The sequence below is a fragment of the Arvicanthis niloticus genome, chromosome 3 (assembly GCF_011762505.2).
Source record: "Arvicanthis niloticus isolate mArvNil1 chromosome 3, mArvNil1.pat.X, whole genome shotgun sequence".
Classification (NCBI taxonomy): Eukaryota; Metazoa; Chordata; class Mammalia; order Rodentia; family Muridae; genus Arvicanthis; species Arvicanthis niloticus.
The window spans coordinates 5843196-5866960 of NC_047660.1; the positions used below are offsets into that span (position 1 = coordinate 5843196).

The 23765-nt window shown below is 43.6% G+C and overlaps 1 long non-coding RNA gene across 11 annotated transcripts in view; it reads left to right on the top strand.

Moving 5' to 3' along the window:
- Nucleotides 1–23211, top strand: part of LOC143441653 (uncharacterized) — a 34409-nt gene extending 11198 nt beyond the window's left edge. For 5 of the 11 annotated variants that reach the window (XR_013109216.1, XR_013109213.1, XR_013109214.1 and 2 more), the window contains 5 exons: nucleotides 106–4392; nucleotides 8638–8792; nucleotides 12780–12874; nucleotides 18763–18863; nucleotides 19154–23210. This is a non-coding gene — a long non-coding RNA (uncharacterized LOC143441653). Of the gene's footprint in view, nucleotides 1–105; nucleotides 4393–8637; nucleotides 8793–8933; nucleotides 9125–10987; nucleotides 11095–12779; nucleotides 12875–18762; nucleotides 18882–19153 lie in introns of those variants that run through there. The other 6 variants (XR_013109221.1, XR_013109223.1, XR_013109217.1 and 3 more) reach the window with 5 other exon arrangements.
- Nucleotides 23212–23765: the final 554 nt, after the last annotated feature.

A 23765-nucleotide genomic window follows, 5' to 3' on the forward strand; every position in this document is an offset into this window, starting at 1 on the left:
TAAGTCCTTTCTTTAGCCATTGTGCTGTGCCTTCTTGCTGTTTCCCATAGCATGTTCTCTCTCTCTCTCTCTCTCTCTCTCTCTCTCTCTCTCTCTGTCTCTCAGACAAACCTGAAACCTGAGGCTTTCTCAGATCAATTGCATCAGGTGAGAGAACTTGTGATCGACATTAAGGACCAGGATTCCCAGCACACTGGCATCCTTGAGACAGTCCGTGTGAACAGTTGAAGTACAGCAACACAGGCATCGGAATTTTTAATTATTGTGCACAGAGAAGTCAACATTAAGGTGCCGTAACTGTCCCCAAATCTTAACTCCGAGAAACATCTCTCCACATCCGCTTTTAATCCGGAGGCAATTTTTAGAGAAAGAAAATCAGATGAGATGCACCCAGCCACTTCTAATTAAGCAGAGGACAAAAATAATATCCCTTTCTTAACACAAAGGGAAAATTACAATTGGCTCCATATTACTTTGACAAAAACGAAGCCTTCCAGTTTGCCTCTTTGTGTGATGTTTTTGGAGACGCATTTTTAAATATGCAACATTCTAAGATAAAGACCTAGAAGATTTCTCTTTGCAGGAAGCACCTGAGTCATAATTAATAAAAAACAAAAAGAACAACAATAACAAAACAAAACCAACCTCAAAATCACACAAGAGATGGACAGCAGAGCCACTCAGAGTGGACAGAGTCAACTCAGCCATTCTCTGAGACTTGTTGGAATTAAACTGCTAAATCAATGAACTGATTATTTAAAATGGATATAATGCAGCTTCCAGAGACTTGATGGATAGGTTCAAAACAGGGCTTGGGGACCAGGGAGCTGGCTCAGGGATTAAGAACACAGGATACAAGCTTGGTTCCCAACACTCACATTAGGCAGCTCCCAGTCACCTGTAATTCCAACTCCAAGGGATCTGATGCCCTCTCAGGGTTTACAGGCTTCTGCATGAATGTGCACATGCCCTTGCCCACACACAAATATACATAATTAAAAAAAAAAAAAAAACCTTTAGAGGAAACAAGAACAGCAGCAGCAGCCCAGGGCTTCGGCTTTGACGCTGGAGGATGATGAGGGTCACCTTGATCACTGGAGAACTTACCCTACATCGGAGTGACTTCCAAGGAAACTGAATAGACACCAAAAAATGAGGGGTTTGGCTGCGAATTCTGGGCTTCCTCAATCTAGGGGCAGGGGAAACAAAGGTTCCTTGTACAGCTCTTAAGAGAGCTAGACACTGTGAGATACTCCTAGCTCTGAAGACTGAGCTAGCCATCACTCATCTTTTAAAAGCTCACCGAGTAAATTCGATGTCGCTCACAGGTTAAGAACTGCTGACACAAAGACCACCACAAAACCTTCAATGATAAGGAGAAGTGAGCAGATTAACTAACTCTAAGGAGATGCCTAGTGTACATAGTCAGTAAAAGTAAGATGCAGAAAGCAAAAGGCACTGTGGGAATGAAGGAAAACAGGATTGGTTGCCAGTACTTCTTAGCAGCACTAAATGTGAATGAGAAATTTCATTGAATCTTCATTCCCTGAAAAGTACACGTAATACCTTAATTCTGTTGTTGTTGTTGTTTTAGGAACAAGGAAATCAGACGGAAAGCATACTACATCATACCTCATTCTTAACAAATATAGTAGGTTGAAATGATCTTCTAGTGATACCCATGTGAAATCTCTGAACTCTGTGACTGTCACCCAGCATGTAAGGGGAAAAGTCTTTGAAGACCTACTTAAGGGTTCAGAGAGGAGGATGCAATTCAAGATTATCCAGGTGACCCCTAAATCCAATGACCAGATCCTTTCAAAGGGTGAGGTAGATGTGATTCAGAATAATGGAGAAGCCACACAGGAGGTCAGTGTGAAGCAGAGGCTACTGCCTCTGTACCAGAGTGATGTGGGCACAGCTTCCAACAGCAGGTTGCTGGCTGATATGAAGACAGAAGTGACAAATGAATTCTTCCTGAGGCCACCACAAGGGACAAATTCTTCGGACACTTATATTAAGTCAACAGATTTGTGGCTATTTCTTATGGTAGTCCTAGGAGGGACAAAACGTGTTTCAGCGACTGTGGCTTTGCTTCAGGCTTAAAGGCAACACCCAAAAAAGAAATGTTTGATGGTTGCCTTCAGGCAGAGACAAAGCCCTTTGGACATTGTGGTGGGGGTTATTAACAATGCTCTTGAAGGCTCTTCTTCACAGGGAGACTGGCCTGGGAGACAAGACTCAAAGTGAAATATCCACATACATCCATCAGAGTGACTGGCATGTGTCAGCATGTGGAACTGAAAACAGTTCTGTACTTTAAAGGGTCAGTGTATATCTAACAAAGCCTAGCCATTACACCCTTAGATACTGAGCTAAGGAGAATGAAGACATTTGTCCACACAAGGCGTTGTAATGAGTTTTCAGGGCAACTTTAGTTGTATAATCAAAAGGAAAACACCTCCAGTGTCCACAAATGGGTAAATAGAAAAACAAAGTTTGGTGAGATGGCCCAGAGAATAAAAGCACTCACTCCAGTTTGATCTCACCTGATGAAATGAGAGAAAACCAAAATGTTACAGATCTGCACAAAAAAATCCTGGTTATCAGTAGGAAGCCATTTACAGATCTCCACGGCCACTTACTTACCAAAGCTATTGTTCTGAATTAGAATATGTGCTGTGTAATTCCTTTTGCATACTTAAAAATGTTTCATTTTGCATAGATATTTTTAAAAGGGTTAGTGACCTATAGTGATGGTAAGAAGGTAGACAAGTGTCAGATGGTTGTCTGGGAGCAAGATGGCTTGGAGGGAACCTGAGGGAGAGCCACAGACTTTCAAAATCATGTCTACGTCAAGGCGAACAGTTAAAAGGCCAGCAGTGAGCAACCAGACTGCCAGAGAGGACCTACATCAGAAGGGCCATCGTGGTGCTCTGCTTCCAGGTCAGCAGCGGGATACAGGAAGTGGGCAGGTGTTTCGTGACAACAGATTGACAGAGTGGACCTAAAATGGGAGGGCCAGGGAAGGTGTTCTACTTCCGGGTCAGCACAGGAATAGAGGAAGTGGGTAGGTGTTTTGTGATAATGAGAGGATTCCATGTGACAAGAAGCACAGGCCTTTCCTGTTTAGTTTGTTCATCTTGTTTTTCAGGATCAGGACCATCCTGTATTGCACATGCTCAAAATGAGCACTGTCCTCAAGTTGGACTCCTGTGCTGGAGGGAATCCTTGTTATTTACCAAGCCTCAGGTTTCTGTCGCTCTTCCCTCACAGTTCGTGCTCGGCCCCTGCTGAGGGAGCACCCTTATATTCTTTGACCCAAGCTACTCATCTCACTGGGAACTCCTTGAGACCAGAAGTCCCCAGGAGAGCGGGTGGCTCCCCCACTCCAGCTTCTCCAGGAGGCTTTGTGTTGAATGTCTGTTTTGTTCCAGAAACATCTTCAGACCCACCGCAAAAGGGCTCTGTCTTAAATATCTTTGAAAATAGCACAACAGTTGTTTTCACTTTTCCACTTTAAAATAGTCTTCTGTTTATAAAGGAAGTCTTAATTAAAATATTGGAAAGCAGGAAAAAGGAAACCTTGGTTTTCTTCTTCCCATTATTCAAACGTTAGGGCAAAGAACTTTCTAATCCCAACCCCCTTTGTTTCTACGGAAAGGCTTTTGAAACACTGTGCATGTGCTGTATATGTGGCTTTACTTTCCCCCTCTCTTATAATAACACATGTATCCAGGCCTTATAAATGTTATCTTTATGGGCTGTATGGCGTCCCACTGAGGGGATGTGTATTGTGGTGGTTGTTGTTGTTTTATTGATAATAGAATCTTTTCTCACCGATACATCCCAACCACAGTTCCCCCTCCCTTGTCCTAGTGAGCATGAACTCTCAACGTGACTCAGCCTGGAATCACCTGCAGAAGTCTTAGTTGTGTTATTATCAAGTTGGCCTGGGGTTTGCCTATCAGGGATTGTCTTGACTGTTAACTTATGCATAAGGGCCCAGCCTATTGTGAGAGGTAGCAGGGAGCCCTGGGCTGTATAAGAAAGCTAGCTACCCATGGGTCTGTGAGTCACTCAGAGAGTTAGCCAGTCAGCAGTTCCCAAGTGGTTCATGCTTCCAGGTTCCTGCCTTGCATTCTCGCCCTTCCTGTCCTCTATGATGAACTGTTATCCGGCAACGCTAGCGGAATAACCTCTTTTCTCCCCAACTTTCCTTAGGTCGGAGTGTTTTGTCACACTAAGAGAAAGAAACCTTGGACAGCCCTATCAGCAGAAAGTCTGAAAGGAAGTTAGATGAGGACGTCACATAGGGAAAACTTCATTCAAGTTACAAAATGAAGTCCAGTGTGTGCTGGTCCCTGAGCCTGGAGCAGGCCCAGCACTTTGGTTAGTATGAGGAACTGACTCTAGACTGTTGGCTGGCATTCTTGTTACACCCCGGCTCATAAACCAAAGAGCTTTTTCACTGTTTAAGTTTTCTTCCAGCTTCGAGATTCTGGATTCTGTGATGTACTCCTCTGATCCTTAAACTGTGTGTGGTGACTGTACAAATATGTCATAGCAATTGGGGACCACACAATATTTGGCAACAACCAAAAGTCAAACAAACAATGAAACATTAATTCAAAATGTGGGGAATCCAGGATGTTTCTGGCAGCCCTCAGCTACCCTGAATTACACTGCTTTACTGCAGTCTTGGTTGCCAACTTGCACACACTGTACAATGTGTGCAGCTCAAAAACACCTCAGCTCAGATTTAGCTGTGAATTGCACTGTTACTATAATACAGTTTTGTGATAGAAAAAGAAGTCCTAATATTTTCCTGCCATTCTTCTTTATCATGTAAGTACCACTGGTATAGCTTTTGATTGTATTTTGTTGGAATCTTTGTTTTATAAAATTGTTCTTCGATTTGCTGACAATTTTAAGAAGTTAATTAATGAGTTTTGGCTTAAATTAGGAGAAAATTTCTAACCGTTCTGAAGCAGTCCTCAGTCTACTTCTGTCATATTATATTATGTATTTATGCTAAGAGGTGCTGTCAGCATTGACAATTGTACAATTCCAATGTTGATCAACTCTGACAAGCGTCACAAATCCTCTGTGTCCTGCAGTACCAAATATTCAGTCAAGAGTTAACTCCTTATGTAAAAATCCTTCTGGTTGCTGTGAACACTTGCTTTTGTCTTTAACAAATGATAAAACTATATGTAACCACAGGATTGTTTTTAAATGAATTGATAATTTATCATCAGTAAGTATGTTATTTGTATACTTACTTTCAATACTTCAGAACCCAGGTTCACTTATCATTTGGGGGCTATAAAGGATCATGAGTGGAAAAAGTTTAGGAAGGTCGTCTTCACTTCCTTGTGTGTCTATCTGTGTCTGTGTGTTTGTGTGTGAGGGAATGTTTGCATGTGTGACCGTGCAAGTCAAGGTCAGAGGTCAACTTTAGATGTCTATCCTGAGGAATCATTTACCTTGGTTTTTAAAGGCAGGGTCTTTCTCATGAGCCATGAGACTTTCTGAGTGCGCTAGGCTAGAAGGCTGGTGAGTCCTAGTGATCCACCTACTGCCACCTCCCCAGTGCTGGGATGGTAAGTGTGCACAACTCTGCCCAGCTTTCTATGTGGGTGCTGGGATCAAATTTAGGTTCTTTTCTGTTTTGGTGCAAGAACTTTACTGAATGAGCCATCTCTCCAGTCCTCCTCTTAAATGAAATGCCTGAATTGAGCCCTCAGGCTCCCTACCAATCTATTCCTAAAAATTAGTAAGCAGGTGCCTAGTGAGGTGCCTCCCCCTGACTTAAAACTGAAGTCACCACAATTTACCCAAACCCATTTCAGCAGATTCTTGAAAGGAAAAATGATTGATGTTGTTGAACTCCTTGTTTATGGGAACACTTTTTTTTTTTTTTTTTTTTTTTTTTTTTAAATGTTACCTGTATTGGCGAGCACTTGCACATGCACGTATGCCCACGCACACTCACAGGGTAGTTATAATGGGAGCCATGACAAACATTAAACAAGACCCAAATCAAGCCAGTTGTGGTGGTACACCTGAAATCCCGCTGCTCAGAGGGCCGAGGCTGAAGGACAAGGCATTCAAGTTCAGGCTGGGCTACAGAACAAGAACCTATCTCACATAAATAACTAATCACCTGAATCAACATGGTGAGACTCGCTTTCAAAAGAGACTCAAAATCCAGTAAGAAGCAAGGCTGGGAACAGGGTATGGCAACAGTGTATCTCATTCCTCCCTCCCTTACAAGGATCTTCCAGTAAGAGGCAAGGCTGGGAACAGGGTATGGCAACAGTGTATCTCATTCCTCCCTCCATTACAAGGATCTTCTGGCTTGGAGAGGTTGCTGAGAAATACATGGAGATCACTGGATTCATCCAGCCTTTACATCAAATCAGCAAGATTGTCTAACTCCAAAAACAACAACAGAGACTCCTGCCTGCCTGTCTGGAGTCCCACAAACACCTCCATTAATTAAAAGGTGCAGGCTATTAGCATGGGTTACTCTTGTTACTCCGTATCCTCTGGAGTGTGATTTCCATCAGCTTCAGCCTGCCAGGTTAAACTCTCCGCTTCGACTTTTATTCATTTATTTTAAACAACAATCTTTATTGGTGCTTACTGAAGAGTGTTACTACACAGGAAGGCGAGACTCTTCATTTCCCTAAAGAGCAAATCTAGCCTTAATGCAGTCACCAGTTTCAGAAATTCATGATGAAGAATACAAAATGCTTAGAGATATAAAACAACACATGAAAATGGCTCCTTAGTCAATAGCCTGCATGCTGTTAACAATTACAAACATCAGGTAAAATACCACAATTCGTTTAAGTAATTTAAAATAAAACATTTTAGTAAATTGGAATTATACTTATTATGAAAAAACACAAGAATCTCATTTTCTTTTAGTCCTTCGTTTCTTCTTTGTTAAGAAGGAACTTTGGGGGCTGAAAGATGGTTCAGTGGCTAAGAGCATTGACTGCTCTTCCAGAGGTCCTGAGTTCAATTCCCAGCAACCACATGGTAGGTCACAACCATCTGTAATGGGATCTGATTTCTTCTTCTGGTGTGTGTGAAGACAGAGTGCTCATACATATCAAATAAATTGAAATCACTATGAAAGAAATCTCACAGATAGGGGACAGTCACTTAAATGAACAGGATCTTAAGAGTGCTTTAAACAACACCCTTCTTAACTTTGCCAGGTGAGTTCAAAATTGATAAAGAAATTTGCATTTGAGTTGGTTTAAATGACCAGAAACAATAGAAGCTTATTGATTTTTTTTTCAGCATGTTTGAAAGAAAAGAAAACCAATATTCCCCCTGCTCTGTGGACTTAGAAATGTCTCTGTCTTCCACAGTGACTCGTGGCGTGTCTCCTCACTCAATTACTGAAGGTACCTTAGGGCAAGAATTCAGTCACTCAGGAGAGCTATTGATCAACAAAAAGGAAGCCCATTCATTCTGTTTATTCATCCAGTGTATTTCTGCTTCCGATGAGCCAGGTGCACTCGGGAAAGCTCTTTAATTACAAACCTTCACAGTACAATCATGTTCCCGACAGGTTGCTATAAAACCTCCTGCATCATACATACTCCTCAACTGTTTTTAGTTCTCAGAAATAATTCTAGCAATTAAATCACTTTTAGATATATAACTGTGTCCCTCAACTCACATTATCAATAATTGTTTATGGAAAACCTCTTACAAAATAAAAAGTTGCAGATCAATAAGATAAGGTTCCTGCCATCAAAGAATTTTCTGCTGGGTTAGAGGGGCCACAGTGAACATAAATAACAGGATAACAGATTAGAGATCACGAGTGTAAGAGAGTCTGCCAAAGCAGGGAGGGAAAAATGACTTCTTGCAGCTGCCTGTCAAGTCATTGGGTTGCCCCTCCGCATACTCTGAGCCTTGAGACTAAGGGTAGGAATCCACCACGTCTCAGAATTAAACTCTCAAAAACAAATGTACAACTCAATTGTGCCTTTTGCAATATAAGTGTGCAAAATTATTTAATAGATACAAGAGTAAATGGCTTGGCATGTGTCTTAGGTCTCTGACAATAGTGATTAGTTCCATGGGAAGGTGGAAGTTCCCCTGATGCGGGAACGTAGGCAGTAAAGGACCAAATGCTTCAGGCAACCCCACATTTCCAGTTGAGAGACGCTAAGGTATCCACACCAGGAGCTACAGCGGACACATCACTCAGAGACTGACTTACTGCAGAAGTGTCATTCCTCTCAGGTTATGTCCTGTGGGCTAGGCAGCCCTGCTCTGTACTGGACACACCTCACCTCTGAAGTAGACAGTCCTAGAGTTTGTCACAGCAAAGGAATGAGAGGGTCCCAAAGGCCACCTTGATTCTTAGTGGCTGCGGCTTTGACATACGGCCAATTAGAAGTAGTCATGTGGCCAATCTGACCTTGAAGATGTCTGGGGAGTGTGAAATGGATGCAGACTATTTGGACATGTGGAATTCAGAATTTTAATCATCCGAGTCTGCGTGCCTGTTAATTTGTTGAGTATGTTTGACATACTTCTTTTATCTCCTATGTAATATTTCAGGTGTGTTTCACCCACCACCATTTTCTCTTCCTTTTTCAGACTACACATCAAAAGTCTGACTTCTTTTGCCATTCTTGTGAACTAAAGGCAAAGGCTTTGTCCTCTCGTGCTACCTAATCAATACTGGCCTACGTACAATCACGACTACATTCAAACTGCAAACTTCGCATGAACAACATGAACTTCTCATAAATGTGAGTGGTAGAATAATCTTACGATTTACCAGATATGTATTTGGATGTTGGATCTTTTTTGTTTCTTTAAATTGCCCCAGGGCTCTGATGAAGTCCGAGTTACAGGGTGACTTAATATTTCTTTTTATATGTGGCAAACAGACATGGACACAGGCAGCAGGAAAAGAAAGACATGGAAGAGTCGGGATCAGTATATCTAACACTCGGCCTCCATGGGTCTCACACACAGGTGGTCTGCGACGCCCTCCAAGGTTATTTTAAGCATTCTTCTGAGAGTGGAGAGGGAGGGAGATACATCATAGGAGAAACAGGTGGATGTTTAATTGTCTGAAAAGAAAACAAAGATGTTTAGATAAAGTTTTCTAAGAAGGCCTTGTTTGAACTTGGAAAATAAGAACTAAGGTGGATCACTATGAATTGTAATCAGACGAGACTAGCTGGGTCTCATATAGAGAACTATACTTTGTTCATAAATGAACAAAATATTACATGATTTTTTAATTATAATCTAAGAGTTATAAAATACATTTTGAGTGCAATATTAGTTTACTGTTAAAAAGAAATCTCCATGGTCGTATATCCCCTAAAATGACAAATCATCAAAAAGGGCCCAAACAACGGATGCCTTTGTTCCTGGACCTCTCACAGGGATGGGATTCCATAGGGCAGTGGCTCTCCCTCTCCCCAAATGGAGAATCAGGATGAGAACAAGGCTGGAGGGCAGCGATGGGTAATCCTGGGCACTGTGCATTTTCATTTCCAACTGCCGCTGTTTGGGACCACACTGAGAACTGCTGTTCCAAACCCTTCTTTGTAGAACGGTCTTAATGAAGATGGTCATGGAGACTGGTACACTATAAATGTTTATGAACTTCATATCCAGGTTATAACTAACTGCTTCCAGATACTCACTGACTGAGGTGGTGTCCTTCGGGCATGTCTCGCTACTTCAATTCCTGCAAAAGCAGAGATGTTTTAGACCGTGTCTGAGTAGAGTTAAATAAGGAGATCATTTCCACACTTTCACTATGTCACAAAATTTGAGCTCTAAGAAAAATGCTAAAAATTCTGGGCTTCTTCCGCGCCTGGGAAGCAACGCCCGGTGAAGACGGTAGCCAGAGCTCAACTTAATCCAGTCAGCTTATGAGAAGAGCACGAAACATACATTTGGTTCCTTATGCCAGTGGGCTCCACAGCTATGGATGCAGGGAATTACATTTTGCTGCAGACGTGACTATATGCACAAATATTTTCTTATCATTGGTCTCTAAGCAATACAGTTGAGGACAGCATACTAAGAGCTCACAGTGAATTAGGTATTATAATTAATCTAGAGATGGTTTACAGAATCTGGGAGGATATTTATATTCACAAAATGTATGCACGTGCCACACATTTCATACAAAGGGCTTGGACTTCCATGGAGATTGGTCCGGGGGACAATCACTCCAGCTGCTGGTTGACAGCTGCAAGTTACAAGTTGCAGTCAATCTAATGCTTGCATTGACCAGACACCATTCCACAGCATAGTGACTTTAAAACATACCATGAGATAGGTCTCATCACCCCGCAGAAGAGACTCCTGTGTCCACGTAAGAAATATCTGGCACAAGAGGTGATTAATAATCAAGATGCATTTGTCCAGTGAGTTTAGTAGAAACCAGTCACTCTGTAGAACATGAAGAGCTGACTTCCAAATTGCTAATTAAGTCATTATGCAAAGAGGCCCCTTCCTGTCGTACTTAAGATGTCTTTCACTGTAAACAAATGGCTCTACTTAGCTGTTTTTATTAATAGAGTTTCTGTATATACAATACCACTTTTAAGTTTGACATCATATTACTCAAGTGCCTTGTAAAGCATGCAATAAACGGCCGAATTATAAGGAATATAGAAACACTGCACAACCTCGCAAATCGTATGCAAAGAAACCAGGCCCCAGAAAGTTTCAATCACCCTGCCACCCACCAGGAGGTTCACATGGAACAAAATAATGAAAATGTTACTGTTTCCAACCTGTCTGGCAGGGCTGTCACTCTCGGAGGTCTTTAAGCAGGTTCAGAAGCAAAGCAAGAGAACCTAGCCACAGAGTTATTTTTAAAGAGAACTAAGGAGGTGAGCGTTTGTAATTTTTCACTCAGCTCCACTCTGGGCATGAATTGGCCTAATACCACGCCCACATATTGCTTCTTTAGGTTCTGAGAAACCCTCTGTCAAGGAGTACCTATAGAATCGTGGAAAACACTTGAAGACATTCACTTCTTCTGCATGTGTTTGTGTACGAGGAAGGGCAGGTGTGCAAGTAAGTGGACGTAAAAGAACAACTTGAAAGAGTCTGTTCTCTCCGTCCACCATGGCAGTACTGGGGATTGAACTTAGGTCTTGCAACTTTGTGGCAAGCACCTCTGCCTGCTGAGCCATCTCGATGGCCCTGTGTAGATTTTTTTTAAAAAACATTATTCACTGGCAAAGCTTCATTGTAGTCTTCCATCTGGTTGCTGGTTGTTCATGAAGAATAACAGAAACATAACATAAACCAGCACATTCATTTCAATCATTTGGGTTAGATAGACATTTCAGGCACTGAACAGATGGCTTAGCAGTTATAGTGCTTACTGCTCCTGCACAGAACCTGGGTTTAGATCCCAGCACCCATGTGGTGGCTTACAATTGCCTCCAGTTCCAGGGAATCCCACACCTTCTTCTGACCTCCAAGGGCACTTGTACACATATGGTCCTTCTCAGACACACAAACACACACACACACACACACACACACACACACACACAAACACACACAACTTTTAAAATTTACAAAAGTGTATTACCCTTAGTGTAAGGAAATCACAATCTGTCATTAATACAAGTGTTTCTTCCAGGGAAATGCCATGAGACTCTTGGCACCTGGCTCCTTTAACTCATTCAATCTACAAATTTCCATCATTAGATCTAGTATCCACTGGCTCAAGAGTCTTCTGTGTTTGTCATGAGCTACCCAGCACTGCCGCACCTTGCTTTTAGCCCCATAACTTATATAACTCTTATAAAAACTTTGGCAGTCATGCTTCGTTTCTCATTAAGACTTAATAACAGTGATCTCCAGTAAGAGCCCATCGTCCTAGGTCATCATTATTTGGATAATATATGCTATTAAGAATTATCACAAATAATTGAAACTAAATCACACTTGTAAAAATGAAGACACAGAGTCCATATTGAAGTGTGGCTCTCCTGGATAATTTTCCCAGACAGAGTGATGTGCTATAAGCCAAGGGTCAAGTGAGTGTGAGGAACCAACAGCCACGCAGTTTCACACTTGCCTAGTGCTTTTAGCTAGCTGTACTCTGCTTCGGTTTTTAGTTACCAATACTTAAATATCATGCTATGACATGTTAATAGATGGCATCTAGTAATCTGTCTTCAGTGATGTGCAATGCTCTCTATTCTTTCTAGCACTGTACTCTGCTTCGGTTTTTAGTTACCAATACTTAAATATCATGCTATGACATGTTAATAGATGGCATCTAGTAATCTGTCTTCAGTGATGTGCAATGCTCTCTATTCTTTCTAGCAGACGGTATTTGGTTTCCTAACACAACACAATTAGAGATGGTTAGTGGCTTAGGAAGGCAGCAAGAGTCACACTGAAGAAAGCACGCAGCTTGCTGAGTTATAAACTACAAAGTATCGGAATGGTGATGTGGGGGGCAGGGGGGGGGGGGACGGGCTGTCCAGTTCAGTCACTGTGCATGGAGAACTACCCAAATACTATTTTCGTCTTAGAAAAATGTACATATCCATTGGCCAGATGACTTATCTAAAGGCAGAGAGTTCTGCTGGCACTGGGATTTGAATCCAGATAGGTATGACTCAAACCTCATCGCTCCCTGTAGACTGTACCCTGCTCTGTAGAACACAGACTCAGTCACGGGAAGATGATGGGGCTCTTTTTGATGACTAGGTAGTTACCTCTCTTTAATGCTTCAGGTATCAGGCAATGTCCCAGCCCTGTCTGCCACAACCAAAAGCATCTCAGAGCTTGGTGTCGCCAAGAGGAAGGTTCTTTCTGTTGCTGCTATGTGGTAAGTAGCCTTTTGGTTAGAGACAGCACTCAACTACAGATTGCAGAAAAGACAGCTGTGCTGCCCCAGGCCACAAAGGCTTTATCACTCTGCTCCAGATGAACAGGCTAGCATTCTGGTGCATGGCAGGGCTCTGAGCAGAAACTTACAGAAGTGACCACTACCCTTATCAGCCAGTGTAGTATCAGTTTGTCCCCCAAACCACTGTTTGGCCAATATTTTAATAGGGACTTTAAGATGTGTCCTGCCAAGACCCTGTGAGACAAGTCTAGGGCCTAAAGAGCAGCTTATTTGGAGACGAGGAGGAGAAGACAGTGAGAATCACCGGAAACCACCCATCCACCATGTTCACTGACAGGAGGATGGTCCAGGCAGTGGACTTCCACAAAGACCTGCATGGAGAATGAGGGCAAGGAGCAGTACGCCTTTCCTTCACAATGATGCAGAAGGTTCAGCCAATAACTAGCCACCCAATGAGTAGTGTTGGTCCTGAAACTATAGCTCGTTCTGGCTGAGATAACATCAAGAAATAATTAGAGCTGGGGAGGTAGCTTAGCGGGAAGAATGCTTGCTACAAAAGCTGAGGACCTGAGTTTGATCTCCAGCTCCCTTGTGAAAACCAGTCCTGATGAATACTTGTAATCCCAGACTTCAAGAGTGGAGACAGGAAGACCCCTGGCGATCCCTGGCTAGCAACACAGCCTAATTAGTGAGACCAAAATTCAACCAGAGACCCTGTCTAAGAAGCAGAGGTGTGTCTTGAGGAATGACATCCAAGGTTAGCCTCTTCTCTCTCTCTCTCTCTCTCTCTCTCTCTCTCTCTCTCTCTCACGCACACAGAGACAGAGACAGACAGAGATACATAGTGAGAGAGGTAGAGAGATACACAGTGAAAGAAACAGAGAGATAGAGACACAGTGAAAGAAACAGAGATAGGGAGAGACAGAGAGATAAGAAAGACACACAGAAACAAAGAGACAGAGATAAGAGAAACAAACACAGAGACACAAAGAGACAAGCAGAGAGACACACAGAAATACAGAGAGACACACAGAAACTGAGAGAATAAAAGATCAACGTCCTCCAAGGCTGATTTTAGGGAGTCTGCCCTTTGACACATTCAGTGCTAAGACTCAATTCCAAGGCAGCTTGGAATGCTGGGCTGCTTTATTGGGCTGGTTTTAACTCAGGGACTTCCCCTGCGCTTTCTGCAACCCCCTCAGAGTTTGCAGCCATCTAGCTGCTACATAGTAACATTCTTCTCACCAGCAAGGTCAGAAGGGCACCCATTCCTTTTGTGAATTCGTTTTCCAGTTCCAGAGTCCCCACATGCCTTGTACACATTGCTACACCTCAGCCAACAATTAAACCCAAAATGCCCATTTTTGAGCATCCCTTTGATTGTGTTTCTGCCTTCTCAGAACCATTAAAAGACTTTCATTTTCCACTCCCACCAAATAATACCTCTGATCTCCGTCCTGGCTTCTGGTGTTTGATTTACCTAGACAACCTGGCTGTTGCATCTCACACGGCGTTCGCTCTCCTCTGTAGGAGTTATTGGCTTGTGCTTTGCTGCCACGAGAACCCTTAAGTCTTAAAAACTTCAATAAATATATAAGTAGGGGGAGAAAAATCGCTTCTTTATAGCATAATTCAAATTAATCAATGCAGGAAGGATGATTGAAATGGAAAATTCCCGTTTGGCAAGCACCACAGTAAATAATTATATGCGAGAGGCATGGGTGAAGGATAAAATTAGTGGGCAGAAGCCTAATGAGGAAGAGGACACTTGCACAACCTCCACATTTAACCTCATAAGAAACTTATTAATTATAAGGGTAAAAGTAGTTACATTGTAGTGGTGAAACCTGGCCAGTACTACTGCAGCTACGGGATCAAAGCTAATGTCAGTCTCTGTGCAGCAGACGGTGCAGAGAATACATCACACCACTCCTAGGGTAATTCTCACGATGGGAAAATTATTATTTTTCTAAAATTCATTCAGTAAGGCATACTAGACAAACACAAATTCAAGGGGCATTATACAAAATAACCAGGCCAGCAAGACTGGCTCAGATCAGACGTGAGTCAGGACAGTGGCAGCTGAAGGCCTCCTGTGGTCTTGAGTTGGAGTCCACATCAGAACACAACCCGTACATAGGGCAGATGTAAATCTGTGGGTGAATAATTCTTCATCACAGTACATTAGCCCCCTGGTTTTGATAAGATCACATTAGATGTCAACATTTGAAGTTGAGTAAAAGGCCTCTAGAAATTCTCTTCTTAGATTTCCAACTTTTCTGAAAGTCACACACTACTTAAGAATCGAAGATTAATGTTTTAACTTCCTCTAAAAATCAGCTCAAGACTTACTTCCTAAAACCTGTTTGTATGAACTTTAGATAGGTAAACCAAGCATACAACCTCCCTGGCCAAGGGCAATTTCAGACCTGGTAGAGAGTGCGTAACTATTAATTTGATGAGTGTTTATTAAACGTCTACTATGCCCCAGTAATGACACCGGGCACTGGGACTTCATAGTTGGATGCTATGCATGTATTCACTTCTAATAATATGGCTGGCTTCTCTTATATGGGAAGCTCCTAAAGAATCAATCTAATAGTTCTTGGTGTTTTCCCACGGAATGCAGGAGACAATGGCATTTGCATGTTACTCCCTTGGCAAACAACCTATTGGATAATTTAGTGATTGTCCTGTGAATAAACATGGCTTAATTCAGGCTCTTTCTTTGGTGTGTAGTTGCTCCACCAAGGTTTTTTTCTGTGTCTGGTCCTTCTGTTCACGACACTGTGGGAACATACCGTTGTCTCCATGGAAACGCTGTGATGTAAAGATACACTCAATCGATGACTGCGAGCAACCATCTGGCTCCCTGCCTCCCTTTTTCACCTCTAAAATGGGAATAGTGATAAGGATTCCTCAGAGCTGTGGCTTGTGTCTTTCCCAAGCCTAAGTGAGATGAAGAGAGGCGGAGCTCCCTGTGGGAACCTCCTGTCAGGGAAAGGCAAGTCTGCTCACTCCGAGCCTTTAAGCAGGGAAAACTTCACGTGTTGAGGTATCTGGACTCAGTCACACATTTCTGGCTAAGTCATAGCTGGGACGTGGGTCATTTGATCCCCAGAAAGCTTCATCCAGAAAGGAAATAAAATTATTTAGCTTTCAGCTTCATCACCACCTGGGATAACGCAGGGACCACACGGGTCCCTAGCAAACCCACAGTAGTGTGGAAAGCACCAGTTTCTAAAATGAAGAATAAAGACTAGCTTGTAAACGATGCTGGAACGCGTTTGCAAACTTGCAGACTTGGAAAGAGAAGATGGGTTGTGCCATCCTGAGGTTAGACAATCTTGTCTATTCTACCTTGCCTTAGGTTTGCCCCGGTCACAGGATGTACTGTTTCTAGGACAGCCAGCCTACTAGCTGTAACACCCGTGCCAACAATTATCAATAGTTTCTTTGCTATTGTCTATTGGAAAAGAAGAGGTGTTTAAATGGAGACCTGCTGCTTTATAAGGGCGGTTTGCAGAGCTGTCCTAATATTGGTAGTCTAGAAATAAATAACTCCTATCTCCTGAACCCAGCTATTATTAGTGTTACAGTGAACATCAGAAATGAACAGGGTTTGCTAAGGAGGAGGCCGCAGAGTTCGGGCCAGCATGTGGACAGCTGTGCTTGCACAGGCTGCAGCAGGCAATGCAGAGGGACTGCAGCAGGCAATGCAGAGGGGCTGCAGCAGGCAATGCAGAGGGGCTGCAAACAGCCAGAAGACACAGGCAAGTATGCAGGAGACAGTCCATCCTTGTGTGCCAGGATTTGAAGCAAACATGGGCATGTTTCCATTGTGGGACATGTTTCCGTGTGGAAGCATGGCTTCTGGTGGCCACCGAGACAGGCATTCCAAGTGTTTGAAGGGCTGTAATAGAAGAGGGAAAAGCCAGAGATTTTCCTGCTCAAGGAAGGACACAGAGAGAAGATTCCCTGTAGACTAAAAACTAATTAAGCATGGACAGTGGAGAGCCAAGCTGTGAGAAGGGGGACTGGCAGGTTTAGAGATACAGCTCAGCATATTCAGAGCAGGGCAGAGGGATAGAAGAACAGTGTGGTTAGCATCCAGGATGGAGGCTAAGATACCACACATGCACCATGATTCAGTGGTGTTCTTCATCAGAAAGAGCGAAGGTGGAGCATCCATCCAAAACCATTACATTGATGGAGACAGCAGATGAATCCATAAGAAAAATAGTAATGAAAACCCAGGGCCCAACATCAGATTGCATGCCTGGTACAGAGCAGGCTCCGGATGTTCTGTTCCTATGAATAGCTCCTCAAAATTTGGCTAAGCTGAGCCTATTTGAGCTTAATGCTGACCAATGTACCAGCAGCTAGACAAGTAGTGGCTTTTGTGCACGAATTTGAAAAATCCCAGAGGCTGTGTCTTCTGATATCTAGCCACGAATAAAAGGTAGTCACAAGAGTGCAGTCATGAAAAAATGAGAGCCAAATGCTTCTCTCCCAGTTCATAAAGCCTGAGGACACGATTGTTTATTTGTCTAAAGGGATATAGGAAACCGTGAATACGGATCTCAATGGCTTAGTGTGATGTGGCGTTCCACAGGTGTCCTTGCAGAGGAAGCTGGTTAGTGGCAGAGAAGGTGAGACTGGCGGGACCCTTACGGTGTAGTTTTTAAGGAAGTCTCTGAAATGCAGGGCTATCTATTGAAATTGAAGTTTCTAGGAATTGAAGCCTTTCCAACCTGGTAGGAGTATCAAGATAACCTGCGTGGAAGATATAGGTTATAGAGCCCACTTTATAAACCGAAGGCTTCTGTGCAAACCTACTGCTGGCGAGACAAAAATCTCAGCTTCCGCGGGCTGATAAAAGGAATGCCATCCGTGGCTGGGAAGCACAATGAAAGCCGCCTTAGCCAGACGCCTTCTCAGGGCACACAGCTGATACTAGATTCTCTTGGACAAACCAACTGAAAATTTCCACAGTTGATTCGTTTAATTGGTGACCCCAAGGTCCTCACGCAAAGGAAAAGGACTGTGGGAATATGCTCTTAGCAGCTCAATGGTTAAGCAAGGTTGTTACGTCATGGCTTGTTCCACCAATCAGTGCCTAGCTGGGAACTTCCTGCAGTAGCAGCATTGGTCCCAATTCCAAAGTTTCATTTATTTTTTTCTGAGACTTTCATGTCCTAAGGTTGACATCCAGGCTGAAGATTTTGGAACGTTATTATGAAGAACTTAGTTTGCAACATCTTTTTTTTTTTTTTTTTTTTTTGGTTTTTCGAGATAGGGTTTCTCTGTATAGCCTTGGCTGTCCTGGAGCTCACTCTGTAGACCAGGCTGGCCTCGAACTCAGAAATCTGCCTGCCTCTGCCTCTGCCTCCCAAGTGCTGGGATTAAAGGTGTGCGCCACCACCGCCCGGCTTAGTTTGCAACATCTTATGGAGTTATGTAAGAGATGTAACCCGTGCGTAGCTGGAAATGGTTCAGATGTTGTTCTCATATTAATCGGGTTCTCTTTGGAGAAATACTTCCAATTAGAAGAAACCCAGTCTTTGACATGGTAGGATGGCTCACACAGCCAGGATCTGAGGTATTAACTTGAGAATTAAAATTCTTCCCAGAGACTAGAGTCCTGGGACAGAAACCACATCACTAATGACATCTACAAATAAAGAAATTGTTATTTTCAGACAATTTCTATAAGGTTAATTCAAGCGAGAAAATAAAAGGAGAATGGCCAACCGTTCCACCCGCAATAGTGAAGTGATGATGGCTGTGCCTTGTTGCCTATCATTGTAGGAACTGGTGTTTAAAAATGACCCGCTAACAGCATCCCTTACCCTCACATAACACAGACAGCTTCAGAGATGAACTTCACGGATGCTCATGCCAGAAAGTCTTGGGAAAGTCGACTTCGATTAAAAATTGGCTTCGACTCAGTAGCAGTATACGTCAAGTAAGAAGTTTAACGACTGTAAGTTTTCTCATTTGTAGGAAAATACTAACACCTGCCATAAAGTGTCAACCCCCCCAACCCCCACTAAAAGGTCTATTTCTAACACCTCAGTTTCTATTTCTAACACCAGGGGCAATTTCCTCTCTTCTGGTGAAAAGTCTTCACCTCTAAACAGCTTTGGGGGAACTCCCGTCGTTGAGGTTTTTGGTCCCGGTTGAGGGGGGGGGGGGCTTAGGCATGACTCTAGCACTTGTTGCTACCTTATGGTTGGCTTGCTGCTCTATCAACAGTGGCCAATGGCAGGCGCTCATTTAATGAACACAGTGTGAACACCATTCCGAAGGTTTGGGATCCCGCAGGGCTTGAGTAGTGCCTGGAGCTGAAGAAATGAAGGCATAAGTGAGCCCGGACACCCTGGTGGCATTTCTCCTCCTCTGCTCTTCATCCAGGCAAGCTCATCCCTTTTTCTCTGAGGAGTTGCTTCTTGCATTTGTCTGCGTGTCTGTCTCTAATGCTTCGCAGCAGAAGGCGAAGAGTATGCTCTGGCCTAGAGGAACAATGAACTCATCCCTCATCTACTTTCAGTGGATGCTCCACTGAAGAGCAGTTGCTTTCTTGGCAAGCTATTGGTTTTGAGATCTGCTGGGTGAGAGTCCCTCGGCAGAGAGGCCCTGTGGCCCCCCTCGGATGGATACTCTGCCTTCTTTTCTGGCCAACTCAATGAGCACCTAGGCCTGCTTTTGATTGAGGAATGTCTCTCTGGTAGAATCCAGTGAAAACAGACTGGTCAGGCCTGTTTTCTAAGTTAACCCTAACAGCTACAGTGGAAGTGATAGCTCTCTCTATGCCTCTTCCTAGTTTGTGCTGTTAGATTTTTAGTGTCAGGGAAAACTGCTACGTTGCTATTTGTACGTTCTATGGCCTCATGTGTGTAGTTGTCTCACAACATTGTCTGAGAGACAGAGAAGAAAATATCCACAAGTAAATAAGGGAGAAAAATGCCAAGAGTAGCAACTTTTTAATCGATTGTTTTATTATTATTATTATTATTATTATTATTATTATTATTATTATTATTATTAAACAAACTCCTAACAATTCCTTCCACACAGTGCTGAACCTGAAAGGAAAAGAGGAAAAAACAAACAAACAAACAAAAAACCCAAACCATTCACAACCTAAAATAGACCTTAAAAGCAAGCACAGTGTGACTGAAGGAGGCATGCATACCTTCTTTAATGCTAAACATCCATCGTCCTCAGGATCTCAAGGCTGCACCATGATTAGCGACATTAGGTGGGAGAGGGAGGGACAGAGATGGCATTGTGGTCCTTCTCCACAGCACACCGAGCTCTGTTACTGTCTTAGAGGCGCTCTGCCCCTACTAAACATCTCAGTTACATAACTCAGTCGCAGGTCTGCATTTACAAGTGCATATGCACTTTCACATGCATTTTCAGATTGAGAACATTAAACGGCTCAGCTTCTGGGCACCGAGTTCTCCTTGGTGAACGGGGCTACTTTTAAAGTCAACAGCTAGAAATATAAATTGGCTCGGGCCGTTTTTAATGCAAAGCTCAGAACAAGCTATGCTGCCCTTCCGCTTTCTTCCCGTTAGAGGACTGTGTATAATTCGATATTTTAAAAACTGGAAAGTGTGCTGCCTCGCGGGCCACACTGAGATGGTGCCCTTTGAAAAAGTGGGGAGAAAAGCAAGTAAAAGAGCATCTAGAAACACAGACATGCATGACGACACATGGGCGTGGGTGTACGGGCAAAGTATGTTCTACATAAAACCGCACCAGACTTCCCAGCATTCTGATCTAGCCAATTAAAGGTTACAGTGTCACACATGGTTAAAGGTTAGAGCCCCAGGTTCTGCGCTAAGGATCTTATTCTGGGCAATACCCAGTAGTCGAGAAAGCTTAGGATCTAGTCTTTAAGCTGTGATTCACGAAGGAGTTTAAACAAGTTCCAAGGAAGGTTTACATGCACTAGGAGAAGGTCAGCATGCACGGAAATATATGACGTCTCCATTGCTTCCAACAAGATTTTTTTAAGCAGCCTGAACCTTAACAGGCTCTGGTGTTCAATACGTTGTAAATGATATTAAAAGAATAGAATACGTCTTTGCTAGTGATGATTTAAGAAACAATAACAACAACTAAACCAAGCCTAGCACTCTTTTATTTTGGGGCAAATGGAAATCCACAGAGCAAGAGTAAACGTTTGATTTGGGGCCCTGGCCATCCTGTAGGCTAAGATGGGTTGCCCTTCAGGTTGTGAAGTAATAATAACTATGGCAAGGTTGTCCTCGCTGTGTGAAAACACCACCAGCTCAAACTCAGAACAAACTGGAAGGGGATAAAATTTTAGCCTCCGTGTCTGACAGCACAACTGACTCTGGTACCTTCCTCCCTAAACTCTTCCTGGACTGTGCTCTGTGTAGAGTCTTAACGCAAAAGGACGTCTTTAGGAGAGCTGCAAAGACTCCCTCCGCTTTAAGCTCACTTGGTTCTCTTTAACGCTCTCCCCACTCCTTATCCCCACCGCCCCAAAAGTGGAATGCAGACACGAAAATCTAGGTGGGGTCAGTTATAGATCTAGAGTCCCTGAATGTGGGCAGAGCAGTGTCCTGGGTTGAACGCTGCCTGTCTGCAAGCAGCCAAGAGGGCGCTGCTGAGAGCTGGAGGGCCAGCCTGCATGCACAGGCTTAAAGCACGACTCCAGCGGATTTGCAGAGCAACCCTCCACAGAGAGGCTGGTGCGGGGAGTTGGTGCGGAGTTCGTGCGGAGAAGGGGTGGCCAAAGGGTACCCACCATGGAAATTCACTCAGCCCCCTCCTGATGGGCCAAAAGTCACTGCGAGCTGTGCGCACCAGGAACCTCCCTGCCCCAACCTCATTCTCGGAGTTGCAAAGCCTGGAGCCTGGAGTTTCCACCCAGTGTCCCCAGTACCCTGAGGAAGGGCGATAAGGCTCCTTAAGGAAGTGTTGGATTCGACTGGTCGCGTCTAGACCCCCTCCAACCCCACCCACCACCCCCGCAATTTCCAAGTGTCTGCTCCAGCTTAGTCCCTGGTGAGGTGCTTCCTGGTACTGCGCTAAGGACCGCAGGTGGCGGAGAGTGGGGCGTGGGGTGGCCCGACAGTACAGAAGGATGGGGATGCAGGAGGACCTGGGCCTCTCTGGCCTGCAGTCTCCCCTACGAGGTGAGGCGTGAAGGGCGGGGAGAATAGAGAAGGAAGGGACTGGCAGGGGCGATCCTCCCGCAGAGAGGCAGAGCAGGAAGGGCGCCTGTGCAAGCAGAGCTGGGGACGGTGCTGAGCTCCGGTGCCACGCTGCGGGGCTACCAGGAGCCTTGCCTTGTCGGGAGCTTCCACAGGCTCGACCTCGGGAAGTCCGTTGTCAACAGGGAGCTGCGGGTGATAGTGTCTGGCCGCCCGGGCGCCCCTGACTCGGCCGAGCATCCCTACAGACACCTTGCAGCTGCTGCCACCCGCGGCGCCCTGTCGCGGCAGCTGCGGGATGAGAGGCAAGCCGAGCGAGCGTCCCACCCCCTGCTCCCCGGAGCCCTCTGATCTGGGACCAGCAGGCAAGAGACCTGTTGAAAACTCCGAAGGCCTACTTCAAAGACAATCAAATCGGCCGAGCAAAACCCTCTCTGCGATCTGCTATTTTCAAGTGTCATAAACGCTGTGTGGCGGCTAAGATTGCTGTTCCCTTAAATGGGCCAATAATTTGCAGCGCTCTCTCCCACAAATTCCCCCATCCTGAAATCTCAATGTGAAGCAATTCAAATAAGTAAAAACCATTTTATTGCTGTTGGAAAATTCGCATGCATTTATTCAGTTTAAAATTTGATATAAGGCATTTTTTTTTTTGTATTCCCATTTATCGCTTGCCAAGAAATAATTAAGAGCAGGAGCTCGAAGATTAATTTTAAATAAAAAATCTTCTCGAATATAAATGTCAGGTCATAAAAATTCCTTTTAAATCATAACAGCATATAAATCTTTGAAATTAACCATGTAATTACAATGTCTATCAACTTTTACCTGGAGCTTTGAGCCTCTCTTTTTAATCTTCCATTCTTTTTTAATGAATAGCTATTTTGAAATTAAAAAGTACTGTTCATTACACATGCCCCACTATAATAGGGTTTTTATCATATTTGCGCTATGTAAAAATACTTGCTACTTTGTAATTATTCACACGCCGATCCTTTCCTATATTGAGTGGAAAATAAAAAATGAAATAGAAGTCAAAGGTGCTTTAGAGCTGAATGATTTACACAATTCATTAAGGACGGTGATTTTTCAGTTAGCATCAGATTAAATGGTTACTTACTCTCAAATAGCCCTTGGGGAGTTGAATTGCTGGGTAGCAAACAGATTAAAGTTTGCATTGAAAGAAAAATTGAATTCAGAGGTAATCAATAGCATAATAGGGGCAGTGAGTGGTGCCTGCTGCCTGAAATGAAATTACCATATTTTTAATCTTAATTTTCCACTCTGTTTATCTGACAGTGTGGATGTGCAATCCAAACAGATAATGAGAGAGTGGGATATTGACACCGCTGTCCTCTGGAGTGCTTGTTTTCAGTGATTAAATGCTGTGATCTGTGATTACTTTGTGCAGGGATGTCGGGGCTGCTGGCCAGAACCAAGGGAGGGGCCTTCACCCGGCAGCTGGAGCGTCTGACTCTCCCAGGTCCTAATGTCTGAAATTCATTTTCCACCAGTAATATTGAAAAAAAAAATAACGCTTACCTATTTATGTATCTACTCCAGCTGCACAAATTGCAATAATTAATACCATTATTATTGTGGTCCTAACTAAAAAAAAAACATTTTAATTAGATCAATATGTAACTTCTGTATTAATGAGTCAACAAACTTGC